This window comes from Chrysemys picta, chromosome 4, assembly GCF_011386835.1.
Source record: "Chrysemys picta bellii isolate R12L10 chromosome 4, ASM1138683v2, whole genome shotgun sequence".
NCBI lineage: Eukaryota > Metazoa > Chordata > Testudines > Emydidae > Chrysemys > Chrysemys picta.
The window spans coordinates 153,624,485-153,652,043 of NC_088794.1; the positions used below are offsets into that span (position 1 = coordinate 153,624,485).

The following is a 27,559-nucleotide window of genomic DNA, read 5'->3' on the forward strand; positions in this document are numbered from 1 at the left end:
CGGGTGTTGGGAGGAGGGATCTGCACTGTGCTCTGGCCTAGGCAAGGGCTGACCTGGTGGGCTTTAGCAGCTCCCAAAGTGCCTGGAGATAGCTGCCCATAGAAGGAAACATCCTCCAGGTGAGAGTTTTTGCTGCTGGCTTTGATGGGAGCAGGAGCAGACCTGTCCTATTAGAAACACCAAGGCCCTGATTTAGCCAAGCACCCTAGCACATGTGTAAGTCCCATTCAGAGCAGTGAGCTCTAAAGAGGAATCAAGGCCTGTCACCTGTAAGCAGACCAGGCCTAGCTCCCCGGTGTCAGAGCAGGTGGGGCCAACTGAGCTAATTAACAGAGGCCTGGCTACACCTGGGGCTCTCCAGACCTGTGGGAGGGTAGGAAGAGGAGGAGTAACTGGGGCAGGCTGTTCCTGGGGAGAGGGCTCAGTCCTGGGCTGGGGGCCCTGTGGCAAAGGGATAGGTGCTTAAAAGGCTTGACCTGAAACTGCAGCCTCAGAAAGGGAACAGAGCTGGTTGGGCTGGGGAGGCTGCCAGAAGTAGGCTCCTCAGAGACTCCTGGTAGAGGTGGCCATGAAACCACAGGACACAGGGTAAGTTAAAGGACTGTTTCTTTCTCTCTCTCTCTCTTTTTTTTTTTTTTTGGCTTATGTTTGCACAATAAACCTGAAAGGAGGCTAGATGTGGCAGCATATGCTTGGAAGTTGTGGAGAAGCCCTGCCCTGTGATAGGGCCAATCACTCATGTACCAATTTATCCAGAGTGAACCTAAGAACGGCCATACTGGATCAGACCAAAGGTCCATCTAGCCCAGTATCCTGTCTTCTGACAGTGGCCAATGCCAGGTGCCCCAGACGGAAGGAACAGAACAGCTAATCATCAAATAATCCATCCCCTGTTGCCCACTCCTAGCTTCTGGCAAATAGAGGCTAGGGCCACCATCCCTGCCCATCTTGGCTAATAGCCATTGATGGACCTATCCTCTGTGAACTTTAGTTCTTTTTTGAACCCTGTTATGGTCTTGGCCTTCACAACATCCTCTGGCAAGGATTTCAACAGGTTGACTGTATGTTGTGTGGAAAAAATACTTCATTTTGTTTGTTTTAAACCTGCTGCTTATTAATTTCATTTGGTGACCCCTAGTGCTAGTGTTATGCGAAGGAGTAAATAACACTTCCTTATTTACTTTCTCCACACAAGTCATGATTTTATAGACCTCAATCATATCCCCCTTTGTCATCTCTTTTCCAAGCTGAAAAGTCCCAGTCTTACTAATCTCTCCTCATATGGAAGCTGTTCCATACCCCTAATAATTTTTGTTGCCCTTTTCTGAACCTTTTCCAATTCCAATATATCTTTTTTGAAATGGGGTGACCACGTCTGGCCGCAGTATTCAAGATGTGGGTGTACCATGGATTTATATAGAGGCAATATGATATTTTCTGGGGAAAAGGGGAAAGGCAGGCAATCCCATTACTGCTGGAAGGGTTTGGAACTATTAGGGCTTTCTGAAGTCGGAGTATGAGACTATGAATGAGATAAACAGTACTGTGCTGTAACAATTATTCATATTTCTATTTACTCAAAGGCACTGGGGAACATGAATAGTTTGGTGATAGGTTTTTGTGCCGTTTCCCATTTATTTTCCTTCCCAGGGTAGGTGATGAGTAGATTTCACTCCTCCAGGGCACTAAATTGACCCTCTTGCCTGTTCATAAAGACCTAGCAACTCAGTCTATTTTTATTAAGACTTAGTAGACTCCACATGCTTTCATTAGAGCTGCAGCAGCTATTTGGGAGAATTGTGAACTCTAGCAAACAAGTCGCTTCCAACTGAAGCACTTTGACTTGTAAACTCCCTGCTGCTCACCTTGTAAATTTACATCCAGCAGAGAGACCGCTACTGCTGACCCTGAGCACTCTGCTCCAGCCCCCCACTTCTCCTCTGAAGCAGTCGGTAGAAATCAGAGTGCAAGCAGCGCGACCCGGAACGCCAAAGGACAGAGGAAGCCCTATTTCATGGCTTTAGGGTAGCTTTATTGAATCTGGGAAGGATTGTAATCAGGGTTAGAAATGGAGTGAGTGAGGTTGGATTCTGCCCCTGCAAAAGGGAAAAAGAGAGCTCAATATTTTGTTTAAATATTTATTTTAAAATATGCATTTTCTTTTCCTGCACTCCTGCCTCAAAGCCAGATCAGGCATATGTTAAGCTCCCTTTAAGCATGTGTGAATTTGGTGAGCCCAGTTCAGTTCGCTTTTTAGAAGAGAGTTTACTCATCAGGTGAAATGTATCAAATTCTCCCCTAGGAGTTATCGATCCTTTGCTTTGGGAGTACTATTTTAAGCAGCTTTCTTCTAATAAGTGATCGCATACTGGAAATGATCATGTGTCTTCCTTCTTGGCTTCGAGCCATTGGTATAATTAAAAAGGTTTCATATACTGGGGTGAGGCGGTGGGAGAGGCTAAGAATTAAAAATGGTTGGGTCATTTTTCATCCAGTCATCCTTGGTTTGAAGAGAACACTTCTCTATCTGTTCCTGGTTCTTGTGTTTAAAGTATTGGCCACAGTTAATGAAAAAAGGAATAACTTTGCATCTCAGAGTTAATGGTAATCTAGGTATAATCCTCAGCCTTAAGAGGAAGGCTGCCCTTGTCGGAAGCTGGTACAAATGTAGCTCTGAGCATGGGGGGGGAGGGAAGTGGTGTGAATATTGGATTAGTAATAAATTAAATTCACTTTCACAAAAGGAGTTGATGACAGGATTTCCATAAGTTATTATAACTGACACTAGACCTGCTGCGTTAACACACATGAGCTGTTTCTTAGCTGCTGAGCTGAAAACCAGTGTTGGCAGACAAAAAAGCCACTTTTATTTCAAGTTTACAACTAAACACTAATTATGAGACAGATTTTAAAATTACCTGGGGGAACCTTTTATGAAAGTCCTCACGAAAAGCACTGTGAAATGATACTCAATTAATGAAACCACCAAGAGTTACACAGTCGGACCCAAATCCTACTCCCCTCGCTCAGTTAAGCTGTAGTGGGGAAGCCAATCCGATTCCTCACATGAGTAATGTGAGCGGGGTTTGGCTCTTGGTTCAGTACTAGTCACTTCAAATCAATGCTCTTACTTCTCTTCTCTTGCTTTCAGTTCCAGCCTCCCTGGTAAGTCAGCTAACCCCTCCGGAGTACCACTGGCTCAGTCACAGGCCCCCTCGCTAGCACTAAATGAGAACCCCTCTGCCTGGAAAGTCACTTCCACGTGCTTCTCTGCCGGCTGCAAGGCGCTGCTGTCGGATTCTGGCAATCTGACCTTGGCTTGCCCTGCAGTTGCCGAGTGCTGTAGAGGCAGCATGCTCACACCTGCTGACTAAGGCCACGCCTCATGTCCCTCTTGGCATCCCCTCCTCAAGCCCGTGCTCTGATCATGGCTCACAGACTTGAGGCTGGGAGGGGGAAGCTAAGCAGAAGGTAGGATCTTGGGCGGGAGGGAGTGTGTGCTGGGATCTATAGGTAGCAGCCCACAAGGGAAGAGCCAAGCCCCTTTGTATTTGCTTTCCTGTGGGCCTGTCTCCTGTCTGTGATGGCCTGGGAGGGGGGATTGTTCATCGCCCTGGTTTGCCCTTTGTGGACTGTTTAAAGTGAGTTAAGGAGTCTAGAACCTGCAGGTATTGGGTTGTGTGAAAACCAATATCCATGATTGCTACAAGGTTGGAAAGAATCACGAGGGGAGTAAACGCTGATCCCTTCCTTCCCAAACTGCATGGGAGATTAAAATGGGGCCAGAAACCAGTTTCTGCAATGCTTCTGGTACCTCCTTGTGACTGGAGCACCTTAGCGTGTGATTGCCCCTAGCAGCAGCACTCGTCATCTCTTGTCTTTTTTCTTCTCCCAAAGGAAGAGCCGTTAAATCCAGGGAACGTAGATTTAAAATGCAACAGAGGGTCCTGTGCTTTTTACAGATTCAGACTAACACGGCTACCCCTCTGATACTAGATTTAAAATGCAATTCAGTAGAATTACTCAGTCAGGTACTATGCAGGGTGAAGGTGGAGGACTCTGCCCTGTAATGCTTTACCAGTAGATATGTTTTTAAGACCAATGTTTTGGAAGCCATTTTGAAACGGACTGGTCAATAGAGCAGAGGTTATTCAGGGGATCATAGTTTAGAAAAATGTCCTAAGATAGAATTCAGTGACTTGTTGTGTATGTGTCACTGCCTGTGAACTTTAAACATGAGTCACTTTAGTCTGATTTGCCATTGCAATGAGAGGAGAGTCCTTTTATTTCTCAGGAAGAGAGCTGCAGTCACGAGAGATCCATGCAGCTTTCACAGATTTATTTAGGTCAGAATCTATTGAAAAATTTAATATTACAACCCGTCAGAAACACTTTTAAAGAGGAATGAGATTGAATAGATACAGCGTTACTTTGTTGAAATATAGGCACAACCAAACAATCCTATGAGAATATATCTTCTGCAAGGTACTACCTTGGGCTTTTAACAGAAGCTTTAAAACAAAAATGGGGACACATCTGAAATCAATGTTCCCTGGATTTAATTTGACTTGCTTTAGAAGAAACAATGAAGGGTTGTTCATGTTTGATGTCTCAAGGATGAAAAACATCATAAGGGAAATGTTAAGATTAGAAATCCGCAGGAAATGTAATTAAAGCAAATTCTGGAGAAAAATTCAAGAGGAGATAAACTTGTGATATGGAAAACAAATCCAGACAGATGAGGATTCTACAGAGGGTGAGCAAAAGATATTGTAACAAAATCAGCAATTAGCAAAATAAGGTGAGGCTCGTATTGACACATTCAGCAGAACTCTGCCTCAGTGACACCGACCTGGCCTGGGTTGGTGATCATGAATCAGTCAGTCTAGCCACCAGTAAAAATCGGCATTCTCTGCCCGCCTGCCCAAAGCAAGGGAAGAGATAAAGAGTTTGCTACCTGTTTCTGCCAGTTCCCTTGTTGGGAGCCTGAGGGTGGCTCTCCTTGTCTGGAAAAGTGTTGTAGACTCCTCATCCTGTGCTTGTTTTAATAACTTACTAGGCAAGTCTCTCAATTTTCCAAAAGTGACCAGTGTGTTTTTGGGTGCCCAGCTTGACACCTTAAAAGGGACCTGAATGCTGCTCAACACACTCTGAAAATCAGATTCCTCTTAAGTGATCTCACTTGGGCACAAAAAATCACTCACCTCTTTTGACAACTGCGACTATCATGTCTCCCTCTTCCTAGATTGATTAAAACATGTGTAATGTGCATTACTCAAATCTGTGTTGTGCATGATGGGGGTGTTACAAGCAGGGTAGACTGATTATAAAATATAGCCATAGCATGAGACCTGTTAAGATGCATATGTTCCATCAGACTTTAGTAGCTGACCCATAAACCCAATAGTTAAAGCCAAAAGTTGCTTTGTTTGGTTGCTAAAGTTGCTGAGACACATTCTAGACATTATCGAGCATTTCAGATTTTATCATAATCAATACCACGAGCTACATCAGAGGCTAGAATATCTGCATTGCCTGTCAACTGTGGTGAACATTTTAGGCTGAAGAGACTCTTTCTGCCTGCATATATTTATCAGTACTGTTTTTTTTGCCTGCTGCATTGTGAGTTTTATTTGTAACTCTGATACTTAAGACAGATCTTCCTGTTGCAGTGCGTGGCTATTTCACTCACACCCTGTGAGCCCCAAGTTGCCGGGAGCAGAATCTCCTAGACTAGTGGTGCCCGAACTTTTCCACTCATGCTCCCTCTTACCTGTAATGGGAATGTGTTCGTGTCTGGGGCCAGGCTGGAGCTGGGGACAAAGCGGGACTGGGTGGCCCTCCCTCCATGTCCCCTGTTGGGGCAGGCCTGAGCCCTGCTGTGCCCCCCTGGATGTTCCTCCCTGTGCCCCACAGTTTAATGACCACCGTCATTGATGGTCCTTAGCTCTGGATTTTCCAGTAGTGTGCACCATGTCTGTGTACTGGTAGAAGTAGGGTGGGTCCAGGTGTTAGAAGGGTGGCTCTGAGACAACCTGACAGGGAGAAGGGAAGGTATTTTGGAAGCTAATCGAAATCTTGCCTGGTTCGTTAAGGGCTGTATAATATTAATATTACTATTTTTACTATCACAAAGACTGTGCTCAGCCTGACTTTGCTCTGTGGTCTGACGTGGGCCTTAGTGGAGGTATTCTCCGTCACTATGACCTCTCCTTTATAGCGCGGTTAGACCTGCGTTAGTGACTTGGTAGCTGGTGCCCATAACCATCAAATTCATTCTAATAGCTTGGACTAGCCCTTGGTCTGACTGCATCTTGATGGGCGTCGTGAAAATGGCCAGAAAACGGTTCTTTGTCTACAGCAAAGTACTTTCAGTGACTGCTCCTCTTCTGTGGCCGCAGCCTTTATCGCATGAGTCCAAGGGCTTGTCTAAACAGAGACGTTAGGGGGCAGTAAGCTAGCTGCTAGGGAGTGAAGTGGAAGCCCCCTAGCTACTCCGTATTAACCCTTGCTGGCTCAGCATTACAGGGGGTGAAGCAACCTGCAGACTGGCTGACCTGACAGCAACCCTCAGGACCTATTAGTAGGGTGACCAGACAGCAAATGTGAAAAATCGGGACGGAGGGTGGGGGGTAATAAGAGCCTATATAAGAAAAAGACCCAAAAATCGGGACTGTCCCTATAAAATCGGGACATCTGGTCACCCTACCTATTAGAGTATTCAAATGGTAAACAGGGCCGTTCCTCGTAGATAGCTATCAAAGCCACGTTGAGTACTAGAATCCTTGACATATAGACTTGTATTGTTAGAGTCAAGAAGAGATACTAAGTGTATTTGTCTGTGTTTACCGCTATTGTGTTAGAAGTTTAACAATGTGATCTAATCCTCCTGTAAACGCTAAACTTCTGTTCCTGTCTGTTTCATTACTGTATTCGATTCAGAGACCAAAAAGGGGATATCATAATGTATTACACCACAAGTCCCATCTAATGTCTTCATTTCTCTTTGAAATTGTAACTCCACATAGTAAAACTACCTGTGACCTGTTGGAATGGTTAGTTGCCTTATGCTAATGAATGCGACTAGCTACCAATGTATGCCTAGGAAACAGATTAGCTTCAAAGCAACAATGTACATTCCCTATTCTTCATCCAAGGAAGGCCTGCTGGGACGGTGACTGGCTGCAAGCTATAAAGGAAGTTTCGGGCCTGATCCTTGCTATCTCCGATCTGCTTAAACTTTGACAGGGGTAGTCTAAGCCCACAAAACCGAGGTCTCCAAATCTACTCTGGATTAACCCTGCAATTTTCATGTTAGAATTGGAACAAACTCTACACTTGGGCTGCCTATTGGACTATATCCTTTTAAATTGATTCCAGAAGGATTTTTACAAATCTGCAGCCATGAAACTGACTTAAGAATTGTATTCATATCTGTATGTATAATGATCTCTAACCATAGCAACTTTTTCTTTTTTTTTATTAATAAATCCTAGACTTAGTTAATAAGGATTGGCTGTAAGCGTGAATTTGGGTGAGATCTGAACTATTCATTGACCTGGCGAGAAATGTGTCCGATCTCTTACGATTGGTAGAACCTTATATATGATGAATAAGGTTTTTAGTAACCCTCAGTGTATGAGACTTGGCTATCTGGGTGGCAGCCAAAGGCTGGATTGCTTGAAGGGAACATGTTTGTCTTCTTGGTCACCAGTGAGGCATTACAGAAGCTGTTTGGTTACTGGCGTGGTGAAATCTAATTCTAGAATAAACCACCGGTTCTGGGGATCATCTGCCCTATTCCGTGTAGTTTGCCCTGACTGAGCATTCTCAGTATAGCCCCTTAGTGACCACAGTCCCATCCCAGGTGGGCGCTCCTGCTGCACAGGGAGAAGACCCGCAGGTGGTTTAATGTCCCAGGCTAGTATTCACAAAGGCACTTGTAGTTTGCTAGGATTGTCCACGCAGGGCGCTAATGGGGAGTAGCTAGTGCACACCGGCTAAAGTGGGCTTCTCCCCCATGTAGACAAGGCAAAAACTTACTCCGTAAGCTCGCTTAGGAAGCTCGGCAGGTACCGCCCTGGAAATGAGATCAATGGTGCCTCCCCACTTTTTTTCCCTGTGCTCAGTAGCCATCCTGTATCTCTTTCAAGTCATTTAGAAGAAGGATGGTGTGGCAGGTAAGGCACTGGACTAGGACTCCAGGGACCTATGTATTGCTCTGCCACAGACTCTCTTAAGGCACTGGACTAGGACTCCAGGGACCTATGTATTGCTCTGCCACAGACTCTCTGTGTGACCTTTGGTAAGGCATTTAATGCGGAAGCCCCTTAGTTCCCCTTCCGTGAAATGGGGTTAATAGCACTTTGTTTCTCTGCCTGGTCTGTTTATAGTGCCTGTCTTGGGGGTGAGTGACTTTGTCCGGGTCTGTGCAGCACCTGGCACGACGGGGCCCTGACTTCTGCGGGGGCCTCTGGGTGCTATCACAGCACGTGTTAATGATTGTGCAGGATCCCAGCAGGCGCTGAGTGTGTGGGACAGCGCACTCCTGTTCCGTTTGAATGCCCCTGGTTTACATGGCCTCAGCATTACTGAGGCACTTGCTCCATGTGAGAGTCTGTATTTGTTTCAGGGTATAAATGCGTCGTTTGACAGACTCTGATTAGCACTGGTGCTGGCAAGATGTGCTCCCACCCAGGTTAGGCACATTAATGGAGTCTCCTACAAGCCAAACAGAAATGACTGCTGGCTTGCTACCTGTCGTATCTAGGAGGTAAAATCTTTCAGTACACACAGGAGAAGCCACTTCAGTCCAACAATGTCAGTTTAATGGATTATTCCTGTGGGCCATAACAGGTGTGAAATGCCATGGTGGCTGTGAAATGCAGGAGCATGTTTGCCACATCCCAGGTAATGGATGCATAGAGGAGGAATAGTCAAATCAAGGTACTTTGTAAACTCCTGATCACATTTTCCCTCTGATTGAACACTCTCGATCCCGAGATGGGGAGGGAATCCATGCTGCTGCTTGGGAAGCCAATTGCCACCCTGCCTTTAAACTAGATCACAAGGACGTTATAGGACTAATTGCCATCCAGTCATGAGAAGGCAGCGGGAATATAGCACTGAGCCTCTGTAGGAGGGAGGGTGCCCAGGCCGGTATTCGGGAATCACTGAAGTCATCGGCCTGTAAAGCAAGTGGCTGTTGAAAAGTCATTGAAATTCTACCTGGAGGAGGGCTGGGAGGAGAAGGACAGAGTGGGGGACACTGTCTTTCCACCTGCATTCTCCTGTAGGCCGTAAAGGCCTCTTTCATGTAAAGAGAGCTGCATTGCATACTATATCCGCCAACAGCAAAGTCGCTTTAGTACTAAACCAATCTAGGTAAATAGCACAAAACACAGCACTACATTTTAAAAGCAGATGGAACTGGATTCAGACTAACTGGAGCCTGGGTCCACTAAAATGTCAGGCCCTCTTGCTGTATGGAAGAGGTCAGCCCCAAATTCATATGATTTCTGACTGTAGCACCTTGAGTTCCCGACTGAGATCAGGGCCCCTCTGCGCTAGGTAAGAGAGACTGTAACCAAACAGCTTAAAATGTAAATAACCAAGGAGGCAGGGAGAAGGGAATAAAACCACTCCCTTATTTACAAACCAAGGACGGATGTACAGAGGTTTAGGGCCAGATACCACAGTGACGGACATGGTGTAAGAAACTGAATAGAAATTGTCCTATCACGCAATGAGGATGATGAGAACAACACTTATTCTATTCCAATAGTGTCTCAGGAGGATGTTAAACAGCAGCTACTAAAGTTGGACATTTTTAAATCAGCAGGTCCGGATAACTTGTATCCAACAGCTGGGTGAAGAGCATTGCTGGACCCTCAATCAGTCTGGAAGCACGGGGGAAGTTCCAGACGACTGGAAGTAAGTTAATGTTGTGCCAATATTTAAGAAGAGTAAATGGGATGACTTGGGTAATTATGGGCCTGTCAGTCTGATGTTGATGCTGGGCAAGATAATGAAGTGAACTAAGAGTGGTAGGCTTTTTTTTCCTCATTGACTTAGGGCCTGATGTGAAGCCCACTCAAGTGACTGACTCTGATTTATGCTAATGAAGAGGGTTACTTAACCCTCAAGAAGCAATATCACAGGATTAGCAATAACAGTTGCTATTTTTGGAGCTGTCCTTTCTGGACAAGGGGAGTAAGTATGTGGCTTGGAAATAGAACTGCAATTGTCCCCGTTCATGTGGAAGTACTCACAATTCAGAATAGGAGGGGTGTCTATACAAACATAGGGTGTGATTCCCACTTGCACAGACATACTGTGACATAATGTACCCCTGCATTCACACCCTGCACACTATTGTAGAAATCTTTTTACAACATAGGCCTTGCAAGCTATCATTTGAAAACTGCTAATTTGCTGGTTAGAACTGTCCAGATCGAATTTGTAGCAACATGTCTGTGAAGTTATGAGTCCCTTGCTTGGTGTTAACACACATTCCTTACTGAGATTGGCTAGGGTTACCATATTTTGTGCCTCCAAATGGAGGACACTCCATGGCCCCTGGCCCCGCCCCCAGCCCCGCCCAACCCTGCCCCCTCCCCAAAGTCTCCGCCCCCTCCCCTGCTTCCCGCAAATATTTGATTCGCGGGAAGCCTGAAGCAGGTAAGGGGGGTGTGGGGGGAGGAGGCGCGGCCCGGCCCAGGCTGGCCCCCCGGCGTTTCCAGCCTGGGTCAGCTCGGGCCCTGGGGTGCCGGCCCCGGCCGACCACCCCCGGCCCGCCCAGCACTGCCGGCCCCCGGAGCCCGGCGCACCCCCCGGCTGACCGGCTCCCCGCGGGCCCGGCTGACCGGCTCCCCGCGGGCCCGGCTCCCCGGCTCCCCGCGGGCCCGGCTCCCCGCGGGCCCGGCTGACCGGCTCCCCGCGGGCCCGGCTCCCCGCGGGCCCGGCTGACCGGCTCCCCGCGGGCCCGGCTCCCCGCGGGCCCGGCTGACCGGCTCCCCGCGGGCCCGGCTCCCCGCCGGCCCGGCTGACCCGGCTCCCCGCCGGCCGGGGTCCCCGCCGGCCCGGCTGACCCGGCTCCCCGCCGGCCGGGGTCCCTGCCGGCCCGGCTGACCCGGCTCCCCGCCGGCCCAGCTGACCCGGCTCCCCGCCGGCCCGGCTGACCGGGCTCCCCGCGGGCCCGGCTGACCCGGCTCCCCGCCGGCCGGGCTCCCCGCGGGCCCGGCTCCCCGCGGGCCCGGCTGACCCGGCTCCCCGTGGGCCCGGATGACCCGGCTCCCCGCCGGCCGGGGTCCCTGCGGGCCCGGCTGACCCGGCTCCCCGCCGGCCCGGCTGACCCGGCTCCCCGCCGGCCGGGGTCCCCGCGGGCCCGGCTGACCCGGCTCCCCGCGGGCCCGGCTGACCCGGCTCCCCGCCGGCCCGGCTCCCCGCGGGCCCGGCTGACCCGGCTCCCCCCCGGCCCGGCTGACCTCCCGATTTTCCCGGACATGCCCGGCTTTTGGGGATTTCCCCCCGGACGGGGATTTGAGCCCCCAAAAGCCGGACATGTCTGGGAAAATCCGGACGTATGGTAACCCTAGATTGGCAAACAGGTCTGCCTGAAACAAAAGGGTGTGTGCTCTGCTTAATTTGCATTGAAGCAGTAAACAGAGTGATCAAGCAGGAAGGGAAACCAAGGAAGCTCCAACCGGTGAGGAAAAAGCAGCAGGGAACATTCTTCCACATACACTTCTTGTCTCCTGGTACCCAGCTGGAAATGTGTTTCAGGAGAGGGACTGAAACTATAAAAAGGAGGGACAGACATACCCCAAAAGGCCTCTTGCTGTCCCCTGATTCATTGGAACTGAAGGACAAAGGAATCCGCCATTGGACTGAGGGAGGGGTCCTGACCTAAGACGTTTGGTCAGGAACGCTGCTGAAAGCATGGGGTGAGAGACCTTTGCTTTGCATTTAACATAGTTTAAGAAGTTAGACACCAGTAGCCTTAACTTTTTTCTTGTAGCCATTTCTGACTTTTATTCTCCATTACTTGTACTCACTTAAAATCTCTTTGTAGATTGTTTTTATTGTTTAATCTAGTGTGCTTACATTGTATTGTCTGGGGAAACTCCATTTGGGGTGGCAAGTTATGTGCATATTCTTTCTATTAAAGAAATAATTGTCCAGGAGAGGGCTGGCAGTACTGGATGGCCATTCCTGGGGGTGTGCTGGGGTCACCCTGCAATATAATCTAGGCTGGTTACAGCTAGTGCGTAACCTGAGTGTGGCTGGCAGGCAGCAGTTACTTACTTACTCTCACTCTCTCTCTTGTCTGCACGCTAGAAGGCTGACTGTGCGCTGCCCAGGTAGGAGCTACTTCAGCAAGGCATCACAAGCCACCTAACGTTGCAGGGCAGGGGTCATTAGTCTGGATTGTACCCTGGTATGCTACACATCCACCCAAGCTAGCTTTGGTACTGGTAGACATGAAGCGAAAGCAGCATGGGCTTCAGTGCAGGCTAGCTGCCTGAGCGAGTACCCAGGGTTCCTGGTGTGATCGCAGACAACTTGTATGTCAGCGGGAACTGCAGTCACAACCCGTCACTGCAGTACACACCTGCCTTAAGCCTTCAATCATTGATTACACTCCCGCAGGAGGGGATGGCGCGTACGTGTCTCGTCTCTTCTCTCTTCCTCCTCATCTCTTGCACTGAAAATGAAAACAAATTAGCTTTAACAAATCTAGTCTAATAGCTCATTCCGCTCTCCTTTTCTCTCTGCATGTTTGCTCTTTTACAAATATATCCTTTTATAGCTTGTGAACTGTTAGTGGTGGCCTTCACGTCATGACCTCTCTACTCTACTTGATCCAAAATTCTGTGGGAAGCCAGTATGGAGGACAGGTCTGATGTGTTTGAGGTACCTTGTGTGGCTGAGGAGACGCACTGCAATGGTCTGTGCTAGTTGGAGTTTCCCAAAGCTGTTTCCGGCCCAGGTATACTGCATTGCTGTGGTCCTGGCAGGAAGTAATGAAGTCGCATGTTACTGAGGCAAGGTCTTCATCCACCAGGATGGGAAGGAGATGATAGCAGTGTCTATCAATATTGCTTTCTACATGAGAACTCAGAATTGGTGAGAAATCCAATAGTAGTCCTAGACTGTGGACTGTTTTGACCAATTCTGGGTGTGTTCCTTCAACCAAAGGGGACTGCACCATGGTTGCAAACTATTCAAAACACTGTCCTTTGCCCAAAGTACTACCTCCGTATTGGGGTTAGCTTCAGCTAGCTGTTCATCCCATGAGCTAATCTCCACCAAACACTAGGCCATCTTGGTGGTGGTGGTGAGATCGCATGGTGAAGGATTGGTAGTTGTCTGCGTATTACTGGCACTTGAGTCCAGGCCTCCTGACCAGGACAGGCGAGAGAATTGCTCCTTGTGGAACTCAGCAAGTGAGGGATCTAGTGGTGGAGGTGGAGTTTCATTTAGGTGCATCCCTCCAGGAAGGACTCCAACCATTTTAGCACATAACCCTGGCCCCTGCCACCTCTCAGACGAGACAGCAGTATCTCATGGTCAGCAGCGTCAGATGCTGCAGAGAGGTCTAAGATGATAAAAATGTCTGTCTGTCCTCTATCCATTGACAGAAGATCCTCCATCCATGCCACTAGAGCAGTTTTCTGTTGTGCCAGGCCTGCACCATGAAAACCGCCATCACAATTGGAGCTAAGCAGAATTCTCTGACAGGCCAGGGTGACTGAATTGTGCTCTAACCCAGAAGTGTGGCAGGAGGTGCTTTTGTGGGGTAGTGTGGAGAACCACGTGGAGATGTTATCACCTGTGCTCTCTCACATGGATGATCAGAGCTATCATCTGAATGGCTATCACCTTGGCCCCTTTTGGGACCATTTTCTAAAATATGCTTAGAAATCAGAACCTAGACAAAGAATAAAACTGCTGGAAATTCCAGACTGACTGGGTCTCACTTGCTGCTTCTGTCTGGAATAGACCCATATTGGAATTCAGTGGGGTTGCACATCAGGGTAGAATTTGGTCCTTGTAGCTTTGGGACCTAATGTCTCATTTCCCACGACTGTGGGATGACTGTCCAGTAGGGATTGAGCCCAGGAACCCTTTCTCTGACAGCACAAGTCTCTAAAACGTGAGCTAAAGCAAGTCCTGAGCCAGGACAGCATGTAGTTAAGTGCTGCCCCGAATAGAGAAGCTTCTCTGCACTGGATTTGTTCCCTAACTGGCAGCTGTGACAGACTCTCTAACATCTCACATGACCCAACTGCTCCATTACGAGCTGCACCTTGTTATGCTGTGGGAATGGGGTACCGCTTCTAGTGGAGAGGGGGGCAGAATTTGGCTCTAAGACAATATTTTCATAAGCACCTAAACCCTGTTGTATGTCAATGAAGAGTTAGGCGCATAGGCACTCTTCAAAATGTTATCCTCAGTGTACCAGCCTCCCCCCTTTTTCTCCATGTAGTGTCACCGCTAATACAACCAGCTTTGTTTGTCCTCTCTCCTTTATTTCCACTATACATACAGTCCCTCACCATCAGGATTCAGTGCGAAAGGCAACCCTGCCTCCGTGATCCTACTGGCTGCATTAGCTCACATCTCAGCAGCTCCGAGTGCGTCTCTGTGATTTTTAGGTAGGCTGGATTTTCTTTGGCCTGAGGCCGGGCTGAGGTTATTCAGTACGTTAGATTTCAGGGTTGCGATTCGCTGTTAGCCTGATTCGCCCGGCTCTGGAGGAGCCAATACTGGATTGTTGGCCAGAGTTGTGTGTAGGCTGGCAAGGAGTGTGTTAGCGCTGCAGCTAGCTCCTAGTGAATAGGAAAGCGCAGCAGCAAAAGAGTAAGCAAGTGGTTTAGGAACGTATTATAAAACTATATCTGATGCCTAAACCCGCAGATAAACTGTTACCCCAGAATCTGACAGCACTGCAGTCAGCAATTTTGTACGTTCGTCCACTGCCAGCTGAAACCCAAACATCACATAGCTAGGAAAATCTTAGGCCCTGGGAGGTAAGACTGCCCAGCGGCATGTTTGCAGCTTTGCTATCAGAATGGGAGGATGGGATAAGAAGCGAATGTATTGTGAGAATAGAAGGGCTGTTGGGATGGCCAGCCTTGATCTGCAGTGCCTCTGACACCATTACCATGTACGCTTTCTTGTTATGACACGAAATATTTTACTCTGAGATAATGAATAGATTCCCTGAAAATAGGGAATTGGTGACCCATTGGGGTTCCTACGGTGACCCACTCGGAGTCACTATAGGTCATGTGCTTTGTTTGACGTTAGCTATAAAACGTTAGGCAAAAGAATTTGCTTTGGAGCAGTCTGAGGAAGCTTTCTTTGGGCAAAGATCTGACAGCTAAAGTCCCCATCAGCTAGACGGAAGGCAGGGCCCCCTGAAACCTGGCCACTGATCCCTTGTAACTACGTCTTAACTTTAGGTCAATATAAATGTCTTGAAATGCTGTAAAGCTATGGCGACAGCATGTGTGTGTGTGTGTGCGCGCGCACTCTTGTTTGTATCCATTATATATCAGATGGCTGAGCTGTGCCCCCAGTAGTTTATTCCTGACACTGCCTGGAGAAAAACCGTTAAGTTACCAAGGCTTTGGGTTCTGAAAACCCTGGGTAACAAACTGCAGAAGGAAGAAGAACTGCAGAAGGAATACACAATCATAAATCAGCAGCCTCTTCCTCTCTGTAGGAGGCCCAAACCTTTATTTTAAAACAATACCAAGAAAGGCTTTTCAGTAGGGACATGGGGCTGGTGTATGTAAATTTTGAAAGAAGGGCTATGGAGACTTAGGCTTGATACAGATGCACACTGTGTTTCTGCAGGATTCTCTAGTAATGGTCCAGACACCAAAGTAACAGGATAGTAATCTGCAATGCCTTCAACTATGTCTGCAGCAGAGTGTGGTAAGTGTTCAAATAAGGACTGGGCTTGTCATTATCTGAACTATATATGCAGATTCAAAGACTCCAAGGATAGAAGGGACCACTGTGATTCAGCAAGCTTCTCGGCCAGCTCTTTTAAAACTCTTGGATGCAGGCTATCTAGACCTGCTGATTTGAAAAATGTCTGAGTTTAGTTGCTTCTGTTTAACATTTTATGCTGACATTAGTGGAATGGAAAGAGTGTTATCACCATATGATGAGACTGTATCATCAATGACTATTAGCCAGGATAGGCAGGGATGGTGGCCGTAGCCTCTGTTTGCCAGAAGCTGGGAATGGGTGACAGGGGATGGATTGCTTGATGATTCCCTGTTCTGTTCATTCCCTCTGGGGCACATGGGTGTTAGGATATAGATATTTAGGCCTGTCTGTAAAGGCCTATACTTTAAGAATGTAGGTGTATTTTTATTACTTAGCTAGTTATAGAAATATAAAAGAAACACATACAAAAAGTAATTTTAATTCTAAGAGCCTTCTCTTACTGTAACAGTTTGAGGCCTGGTTCGTAGGCTAAGCAGCAGAGGCAGCCATAAACTGGAAAATGTACAGTCACATTTTCACATTCCCAAGTAGTCACATGGAAATAAGGTGCTATTGGGCTGTTAGGAATACAATGCTGTTCTGATATTTTTATTACCTCCAGAGAAAGGGAAGAGCCTAGAAGATGTAAAAGAAAACTTAGGTTGATAGTTTTCTGTCTGGTAAGAACTCACTTATCAATAGACACAGCTGGAAAACCCTTATGTCTATATAGATGTAGTTGTAAAATTCTTACTTTTGTATTGTTTTGTATGTTTATTTGCATGGTTTTTGTCTGGTTTTGTAATTGTTTTTGTTTGCTGTATAATTCATTTTGCTGGGTGTAAACTAATTAAGGTAGTGGAATAGAATTGGTTAGCTAATTCTGTTACAATATGTTAGGATTGGTTAGGTAAATTTTAGTAAAATGATTGGTTAAGGTATAGCTAAAAATATTACTATATAAATTAGGGGCAAACAGGAAGTAAGTTGGGGACCCCAAACCATCTGCCCCACTAATGAAGCTAAAAAGACGACACCTCCACCACCCTATCCTAAAAAAACACTGTACCCCCCCACTGCCAGTGGACGTTGTAAGCCGGCAATCCACAGTTACAGCCCCTGCAAGAGAGGCTACCCGGAGGAAACTACAGGAGGCAGGAATAGTGGCCCCAGTTGCAGGGTGGGGGGATCATGCCCCACAAGTAGTAGAAAGGCAGAAATCCGCCCCTTGTCCCTGAAGGACCGGGAGGCAGTACTGGGCCGTTTGGGAAAGGTACCCCAGGAGGATTGGGATCAGTTTGTGCTGTGGCTAGTGAAGGTGGGTGGGAAGATGGAGGGTCTAACTCGTAAGGACCAGGTAATCATATGGCGTAGTCTTTTGGGACGGGGCACCTTAGGAATCAATGTGGCAGGATTGGCCCACCCATTTCTAATCCCTGGACAGATGGCAAACCAGTTGTTTGGGGTGTACTCTCGTACTGCGGGGATGAATAAGATGAAGCGAATCCCTGGGGAAGCAGGGCGGGATGCACTTAATCGCATACAGGCATGGGCACGGTGCTGGGTGGACCCCCTGGACGGTCCATGGGTGATACCCCAGACAGGGGCATCAGGACCTGGTGGGGGTGTGGAGCAGGGTAGGGGTGTGGAATTGCTGGAGAAATGGTTGGAGCTGAGCGATCCTCAGTTTGTGGGGCATTTAAGGTTGCAGCTCCCTGAACTTGCTCCCAATCAGCTACCCCAGTTTCTGGAACAGGCAGATGTGTGGAGGCAGATGCATCAGGGGGAAGAGCCGGTCCATGTTATTACTGCAGGGAATCAGTACAAGGTGAAAAGGGGTGGGTCAGCCCGGAGGGGAGGAGGTAGAGGGCGAGGTCATGGCTTTGGGGGGGGGGGGGGGGCAGTCAGGGACAAGCGGGCAGCTATAGAGCAACAGATCCAGAGACTGCAGGCTAAACTGACTACCCAGGGTCTTACCAGAACAGGGGGAACGTGGCCCTGGAGGCCAGGGGACTGGAACTGCCTGAAATGCCAGACACACAATTTTGCTTGGAGACAGGAATGTGTTCAGTGCCAGGCCCCCCGCTCCCCCTGTGAACCAGTGCGCGGGACAGAGGTGGGTGCTGTGACTTAGGGGTGCCATGGGAGGCATCCTGTCCATGTTCTCAGTTTAGAACGGGATGCATCTGGTCGCCCCACGCTCCAGGGGGCGATCGAAGGGAGTCCCATAAGGGATTTTTTGATAGACACTGGAGCAGCCATCAGTTTAACCACATGGGGGCATGGAAGGCCCGCAAAAGAAACTGTGACAATTGTAGGGGCAACGGGAGGGGAGACGCAGTTAACCCTGAGGCGGAGACAGATCAAAAAAATCTGGGAAGATTATGTGGGCTTGTAATAATATGCTTAATCTGTTGGGGGCAGGAGATTTACACAAGCTGGGACTTGTACTGAACTTAGCCAATTGGCTGTGTTTACTGGGGCAAACGCAGGACGGTCAGGGCTATACCATGCCTATGGGGATAGCCTCTATGACCATTAAAGCAGCACATGCGCTCCCACCACTTCCGGCAGGGTGAAAACACATCCCTGAGTGGGCTATGGATAACCTGGATTGTGGTAGGGGCAGCATGGAGGTACTGCTAGAGGGCAGGGACCCTCCCCCACAAAAACAATATCCTATTCCTCGGGAGGCATTGGCAGAGGTGGGGGCAACTCTTGGGGAATTGAAACAAAGGGGACTAATTAAAGCAGTTGCATCCCCTTGTAATGCTGCTGTGTGGCCAGTAAAAAAGCCAAACGGCACCTGGCACCTCACTGTAAATTACAGAGCCCTAACTGCTCTGGCCAATTCACCAGCCTCAGTAGTGGCAGCGTACCCTGAAATGCTAGCCCGCATCGGACCCCATGGGATTGGCTACTCTCGGAAGACAGGATACTGGACTAGATGGACCTTTTGTCTGAGCCAGTCTGGCCGTTCTTATGTTCTCCCAAACACAGAACAGAAACACTCAGTGAACACTTCTGCCTTTTCTGCATTATTTTTGGTAATTCTATTTACACCAAATAATAAGCCAATACCATTGTCAATATCTTTTTAGTTTCTTGTATAGCTTAAATAAATCTCGTTGTTGTTGTCCTTCACTCTGCTGGACGTAGTTTTCCTTGTGTCCCTTGGTTTCCCTTATCATTTTTCTACAATTCCTAACTCCCATTTATATTTATTACGATCAGCTTCCCCTTTCTTATGCGTGTGTGATATATAAAATGTACAGCTGCCTTCGCTTGTCTTTTTAACCAAATAGACAGTTGTGCTGGTTAAAAATCCTTCCTTCAATTTGTGGCTTTTTAGTAAGGTGTGAAATGATTCCCAAATATCATTCACATTTTTCTGATTAAATTCTTCCTGATTTGGCTTATAATTGTTTTCAGCTTTATGAAGCTGGCCTTATCAAAGCACCATGTGTGTATATATTTTACTGGTCTGGACTTTCCTTGCCTTGCACATTATAAGTGTGATCACTTGTACCTAAGCTACCATTATTTTTTTAAGTTCTTTGATCAGTTTCCCTTCATCTTAAGGCCAGGTCGAATATAGAATTCCCCAGTGTTGGCTGCAACACTCTGAGTTAGGAAATTGTCATTATGTTTAGAAATCCCAAAGATGCTTTAGTACTGATAGCATGAGACCTTTAGCATGTGTCTCAAATTGAAATCCACCTGATCATGCAGGTTTTTCCCTTGCACATTATAGATAGGTTTGCAAGGAGTCAGACATCCTATTCCTCGGCGTGATCTGGTGCTCTGTAGCAACCACCACCTAGTGCTTTATCTGTTAGGACATTGATCTGTAAGGCTTCAGGATCATTTTCTTCCAGGTTATCAGTGATTCAGAAACAGGAAATGCCATTTTGGACATAAAGTGCCCCTTCCCCACCCTGTTTGCCCCCTTGATCCTTCCTACATAGGTGATGTCCATTGGTTTTTTAACATTCCACTTGTGCGAATCATCCCGGCAGGTTTCAGTAATACCAACTCGATTGAATTTGTTTATAAATGATCAATTCCAATTCCTCTTGTTTGTTACCCAGGCTCCTAGCATTGGTTTACAGGCCAGTCAAGAATTTTTCTTCATATCTTTTTGCTCCTTGATTAATTTTGTTTTCAACATCTCAATTTTTGTGCTCATATCTGCCCTTTGTTTACCCTCCCCTTTGGTTACTAGTTTAATTCCTTCCTTGCTACTCTAGCCAGCCTGTCCCTTAGGAGATTGGTCCCCCTTCTCCTGAGGTGGAGGCTATCCAAAATCTACAACCTCCCTTTCCCCACAGAAGGTGGACCAATGTTCCGCAAAAATTGCATCTCCAACAAGGATTGTCTGTCTTTTTTGGATGGCTGGAGAACTTTTGTGGGCTACCTTGATATTTTGTTTTTTTTCCCCCTCACAGGTTGGGCTAAGTTGCCATCCATGTGTGTACCATACATCTCTCCATTCCCTTGGTCCTGCTGACTCCAGAGAGGTATCTTCCACCAGGTTGAGGACCCAGTATTGATTTTTGTAACTTCTGGCTGTGTGGAATTCCACCTGATCCTCTTCTCTCTGATGGCCAGAGGCTGACCATTCTCATCTGTCTCCAGCTGCATAGAAGGCTTCTGTGACTTCCTACCTATGGTGGTTATGAACCACCAGGCCTCCTCCTGACTCCCTTTCTCTCCAATTCCTTGGTGACCAGCTCCATTCTCTTCTGAATGTTTTCTGATCTGGCAGTCTAGGAGCTCCTCAGCTTCTCTGATTCTCAGTAGCATCTTTAAGTGCCACTGCAATCCAACAATCTTCTCCACCAGCACAACCACCAATTGGAACTTCATGCACCGGGAGTCCCTTCTCTCTTCAGGCAGGAAGAGAACACAGCACGTCCACTGCAGATCACCACTGCAGTTCCATTACAGGCCAGCCTGATGTCACACGTAACACTGCACCTGGAAGGGAAACCTCTCATGCGCCCTTCAAAACTCCCCTATTTGCTGCGCTTGAGTTTGCCTAGGAAATGACTTTTTATACCAAGTCTCCCTGCTTAGCTCAGATCAGCTCCGCCCCTCACCACCAGGGAGTGATTAACCACTTCAGACAGCTTGGCTAGAGTCTCGTGACCGTCAGCAAGGCACTGATCAGAGCTCCAAAACTGGGTAATTGCATGCACAAATGGGGCTGTAGCTGCAAGCAGAATTACTTCCTTTGAAAGGATAGGTGCCGCCCTTTAGAACACAAGGGAGTGAATGTGTCCCCACCCACCTACTCGCACATTTCCTGTGCACAAAGGGGCTTTAAACCTATTCTCTTCAGATGAGAGGTAGTGTGAGTATGTATATGTGAGCCAAGACTCACATCCTAGTTTAGCTTGATTTCCACTACTTGCGTCTGACGAAGTGGGTATTCACCCACGAAAGCTCCTGCTCCAATACGTCTGTTAGTCTATAAGGTGCCACAGGACTCGTCGCTGCTTTTACAGATCCAGACTAACACGGCTACCCCTTTGATACTTGACGCCCTAGCTTAGAATATAGACATCCTTAGCGTGTAAACTGTGACCCCTACTGGAAGCTCCTTTGTGCTGTCTGCCCTGTTCCATGCCAAGTAAACCCAGGCATACAAGCATCTCCCATGGTGTCACTGACACCCTCCTCCACACCCTGCAGCAGTTCACCCCAGCCAGCCGACAAGCATGCAGGTCTCACCCTGCCTCCGACTCCCAATTACTGTTTGCAGAGTGACCCCAACTCCCTCCCAGTCCTGATTTTTCCCAAAACGGTTTCCCTGCAGAGTCCAGCCCTCCCCAGGAATGCAGAGCTGTTTGTTGCCCCTTTATAGGAGAAAATAGCCTGCAACTCTTGAACTGAGCCGGGCTTTGCCAAACACTAATTTCAATCACAATGTTGTGTTGGTTTCTATGAAGAGTAAAACAAGCTTCCTGAACAAAGTCAGAGGTTTGTGATACCAATCATAAAGAGAGGGGGTTACAGGCAAACCAAAGTAAAAAATGCACTAAAACCTGATTTAAATCTCTCCTGCGCAGAAGTGTTTCTCCCCAAGTCTCTTTGCCAGCATAGCTTGCCAGAGCCCTTCACAAAACTCCAAGTGTTCAATTCCTTTGTCTCTCTGGGTGAAGGATAACTGAAGGGTTTGCTCCTCCTCTTTATGGTCCAGTGATTCCTTGAAATGTATTCTCCTGAACACATAGTGGGGCAACTGCCCCACTCCAAGGCTGCTTTTAACCCCTGTTCTGCTGGAGAGGGCTGGGGCTGGGATAAAAGCAGTGAGAGCAGCTGAGGGAGTAGCTCACCACAGGTGTGGCCAGTTCAATCAGGGCCCAGCTGGCCCTGATAAGGGGGTTGGAGGGCCAGGAGCCAGAGGAGTTTCACTGTAGCCCTGGAGTGAGAAGGGCCCGGCTCCCTGGGAATACAGGGTACCTGAAGTGGAGCAGTGCTAGGGAAGGGTAAAGGGAGCTGGGGAGTTCCAGCCTGGTAAACCCCCAGGCTGCAGGCCTTGTGCAAGGCCTAAAGAAGGTACTGGGGCAGCCTGGGGCTAGGCAAAGGCAACATGTCCTACCCCCTTGCCAATAATGAGTGGCCATTAGACTGCAGTCTGCCCCAGTGAGCGGGGGCTAGATGATGACTGGCAGTAGCCACTGAGGCAAGGTGGGGCTAGAGGGTTGGGGGTTCCTGTGGAAGGGGAGACCCAGAGCGTGGGGGCAGTGCTTTGGGGCAGCACCCTGAACTAAAGGGCACTGGGGCCTGAGGCAGGTGAGACAGCAGCCAGCAGAGGGTGCTCCGAGGCTGGAAAAGAGCTAATTCCCCGATGACCAGCAGGAGGTGCTGTGCTGGTGAGTCTGCAATCTGCTACAAACACATAACACATTCCCATGCCCTGCTGGGCGTGGACACCATGCTGTCTCGCATAGACTCCGGGCTCTTCTGTGCTGCTTGTGTTGCTACAATGCCAATGATTTCTCCTTGCAACCTACAGTACAATGAATAGCTCATTGACTTGGGCTATACCTAGTTTGAGGTGTTGGCCTCTTTCCTTTCGAGAAACCCTGTTCGTTCACTCCCCCTGACACGCCTGGTTTAAACACCTTTCATTCACATTTCCTACCCACTGATCAAGTTCTTTTGTGGGTTGACAGACATCACTCAGGAGTAGTCTGAACAGTGAGTTGTTAGTTTTCCAATGATACAATACATGCCACTGTTGGTAAACCCATGACAGTGTGCCATCTGCCACTGGGGTGCTCTCTGGGTCACAGATCGTACCAAAGCAGCTTCAGGGGATGGGGAGAAATGGCAGTGCTATCCATTCCACTCCAATGTGAGATCAAAAATGGGCTTGTGGCTCCGGTACTGGACTGAGGGACGGGATCTGAGTTCAATTCCCAGCTTTGGCAAGTCACTTCACTGACTGTGCACCTCACTTCCCTGTTTGCCAGAAGGGGGGTGGGTGGTTTCTCTTCCACCACCTTATGTTGTCAGGTCTCCAGGGCAAGGACTGTGTCGCTGACACAAAAGTCCCAGTTATAGATCACCCTACCTTTCATAAACCGTTACATGGGTATTTACACTTTCTTACTGTGTTTCTACAATGCCTTGCCTGACGTGGGGGCCTCTCTCTGCTGCACCCTCTTACTGCTACTGTGATATAAATCCTAGTGATCTGGAGCCTCATTTCTCTTAAGATGATGGGCATTGGTGGTAGGCTTAGATGACCATATAATTAATTCTTTCCTCCCTGTTCCATTCCCAGTCCCTCACAGAGATGTAGGAGAAGGGCAGATATATGATAGTACTACCCCAATGTTCCAAAATCATGGGATGGGCCCCCAAGATCAGGAGATATTTAAATTAAAAAAAACAAGGTTTCCCCCCCCCCCCCCTTTGAGTCTTTGTGTTCGCTTCAGCCACATTCACTTTTTTCCTCTCTGGAGCCAAGGGGACTTAGAAACTAAAGCCAGCCAAAAACTATTGCTGACAATTTTCTGTCCAAATGTAATTTTGTCAAAATTAAAACTTTGTGGGATTGGGTCTAGACTTTTTCCCATTGAAAAGAAAGTTAAATATGTCTAGAAACATTTTTTGTTTTGACTTTAGTAGTAAAGTTCTATTAAAATATCAATTGTAGAAATTTACATTTGTGTATATAATGTATTATACAAGTAAAAAACAATGAGCTGAAACATTGTGACAATATCTTAAACAAACATTTTGATTCTATATTGAAACTTATTAGAATTTTTAATTCATAGGAAACTTGAAATTGTTTTGATTGGGAATTAATGTTTTCTGAAGTTTCCATTTCATGGGAAATTCTGACATGAACCAGTCGCTAGAAATTTAGACCTTTTTTAATGAAAGCTGAGATTATCACGTTATAATTTGTCCATAGGAACTGAAGCTTATGTAAAATATCAACTATTGTGAGCTGGCAAGACAGTACAGGAGGTTTTCGTGATTCTACCCTTTCTCATTCAATATGTAGAAACCAGAGCCACTTTTCAAGTGCTGTGCTAGTTGATATATACTGTGCTCTAGTATGGCATGGGAAGTTTAACCTACTAGGCATTTGTTAAGCCTCTAGATAAAGAGTTAGGAAACAAGATAGACCTGCTCTTCAGATGATGGAGTGCAGAATGCAGAAGCTTGTAACACTTAGAAGGAATTTGGCAACATTCCTGTAGCTGGTTTAGTATTTGACATTCAGCATCTTAGCCAGAATTAAGCAGCCCACAATGAGCCAAAAGCTCATAGTCTCACTCTCCCGTCGCTCACACCTGAGCAATCTTGCTCTAGGCAGAGAAGTTGCACAGGAGGGAAGGATTTGGTTAAAGTTTGTTTTCCTCCAAATACTCATGTGGGCTTGGCTGTCTCTTCCACAGTGTGAACCTGACGCCATCTGGAAGAGGTGAAGGACATCCCCATGAATTTGCATATGTTTGTTATAGCTCTCTGTTGGGGTAATTAAATATTTATTGAACACTTTAGCACTTTTAAGTTGTTTGGCTGCCTCTGTAAGCAAGGATAAAAGCAAAAACTCAAGACGCCTGTTGTGTTCTGTCACTTTCCTATCCCCTTCATCTGTGTTTTTTCTTGTGAGGGGAGGGGGAAGCCCTGAGCTCCCTGTTTATCCAGTAGTGTTGACAGTGTCTTGCCCACGAAGAAATTAGCTCTTCAAAATACTCAGGCAGCGTACAGAGCATCACTAGTTGCCAGTAAATATGTAACAAATATGACCACAGGGTGGGAAGTATTCTTGGAATGAAACCATTGCAATGGACACAGATGTCCCGTGAACTGCTGACAAGAACTCGCCTGTGGGAACTCATCCCAGTGCAGAGAGCCAGCAAGTCTATGCAAACCTCTCACATCTCACTTAAGATCTTAGCCCCTGATCCTGCCAAGGCTCTTGTACGTGCTTGACATTTAGCATGCTAGTTGTCCTACTGAGTCCGGCCTTCCAGTGCCACACGCAGTCATTGTTCACGGAACCTGGTCCTTTGTGGTAACACGATGTGCATGTTGCCTGCTAAAGTCGCTAACTTTCTTGTAGCCATTATGTTCTGAATCGGTTGATTATGACTCACAGTTGAGTGCTGGAAAATACGAATGCTTTGCTGAATAACAGCTCTGTCCACAAGCATTTAATGAATCCTTGGTCTTTTCCTGTGATGTCAACCCGAGTTTTAATGTTGGCTTCAGTGGAAGTAGGATCTCCGCTAGAGCCTGACTGTCATTTATACTAAGGCATCTTTGCACAGCCAATTCAATCTCAAAAATGTCTAGTCCTGGTGTAAACCGAAGACCCCTGGATTTGGAGTGGGTTGTACATTTTTTCTTATCCCTTCACTGAATATTTAGTCAACGAATAGTATTGTTGGCCCACAGTCAGGAGAGACTTGTGCAGTAAGAACGGTGACTGGATGGCACTAGTGAAATACCATACAATAAAAAGCTCACTGTCCGATAACCAGAATCAGGCAAACCCTGTGATAATCAGATGGACCATTATTCTACAGTGAAGTCACATTACGTAGGAGCTGCCATATTGCATCAGAGCAGTGGTTCATCTTGTCCGGTCATTGAAAGCAGTCAGAGGAAGAACACCTGCAATGGGCACTTGTGGGGTAGCCTGCCCCCTAGGGAAGTTTCCTCCTGACCCCTAGTAGTCAGCAGCTGGATCATTCCCTGAAGCAGGAGGGTTTAGAGCCCTTTAAAAACATTCATTTTTTTTAAAGTGGCAACTAATCTAGTGCTGGATGATCTCATCCATACACCAAAAATTGGTATTTACCTTATCTGTCCCCATTATGTGAGGGCAGAATTTGACTCTGAAAATGTTGTTAGGAAAACAGAGTAGCTTGGAAATACTAACAGTGCAGGTCAGGTTGACTTGCAGATTCATTGTTGATTTGATACTTTGGACACCGCTTCCTTGCAGCCTCCTGAAATTCAGGCCTGGTACACGTGCACAGAGATTAACCAGACAGCCATCTTTGGAGGGAGTACCTGTGTGACAGTACCTCCCATAAGGCTTTATGGGAATATGACATATGTTCTGTGCTGCCTGTGCCATGTAACATATCTCTGTAAAGGTTATGGTCTACTATATCTATTCAGCCTATTTGTACACATATCATTTTGTACTTGAGGTTAAGAATATGGGCTGTATGCTGGCTTGATTTTTAAGTAAGCTTTGTGAGGCATTTGGTCAGCTTCTTTAGGAAGGAATTCGCCAGGTTAAGTACCTGATCAGGAAACACTAGGGGAACAATGCATCTTGGAATGCTCCAATCCACATAAGAAGTCTTCCTGGAGACATACAAGATACTATGTGGACAATGGCTTCTGCTTGTAAAGACTGAAAGTCATGCAGGGACATGTGACTTGCCCAGGTGACTCCAGAACTCTGTCTTGGAGCTGGACTTTGTATAGGAGGGAGGAGGGTCCACCCACAAGAGAGTCCATTTAAACCCATGGGAGACCCTTCCATTTTGGTCTTCAGCTGGCTAAAGAAGGAGCCTCTCCACCCCCCAGGATACTTGAAGGAAACTGGAACAAAGGACAGTGTGCAAGGGGGTGAGTGATTGCCGGACCCAGGCTAAAAGGAGATCAGTCTGTAAAAGGGAGCATTCTGGAAATGGTGAGGATCTTATCAGTATTCAGATTGATTAGACATAGATGGGCACATTTTATTTTATTTTGTTTGGTGACTTACTTTGTTTTGTCTGTTACTACTTGGAAGTGCTTAAATCCTACTGTCTGTATTTAATAAAATTACTTTTACTTAGTAATTAACTCAGAGTATGTATTAATACTTGGGGGAGCAAACAACTGTGCATATCTCTCTATCAGTGTTATAGAGGGCGAACAATTTATGAGTTTACCCTGCATAAGCTTTATACAGGGTGAAACAGATTTATTTGGGTTTAGACCCCATTGGGAGTTGGGCATCTGAGTGTTAGGCTTGGTCTACACTAAACCCCCAAATCGAACTAAGGTACGC

The 27,559-nt window shown here is 47.2% G+C and overlaps 1 long non-coding RNA gene across 2 annotated transcripts; it reads left to right on the plus strand.

Moving 5' to 3' along the window:
* The first annotated feature begins 390 nt into the window (after window positions 1-390).
* Window positions 391-27,233, plus strand: LOC135983244 (uncharacterized). Of its 2 annotated transcripts, none has more exons than XR_010600846.1 (3): window positions 391-588; window positions 9,839-9,933; window positions 20,457-27,233. It is a non-coding gene; the product is annotated as an uncharacterized LOC135983244 (long non-coding RNA). The 2 variants fall into 2 exon arrangements; XR_010600847.1 differs by having other exon boundaries at window positions 9,842-9,933.
* Window positions 27,234-27,559: the final 326 nt, after the last annotated feature.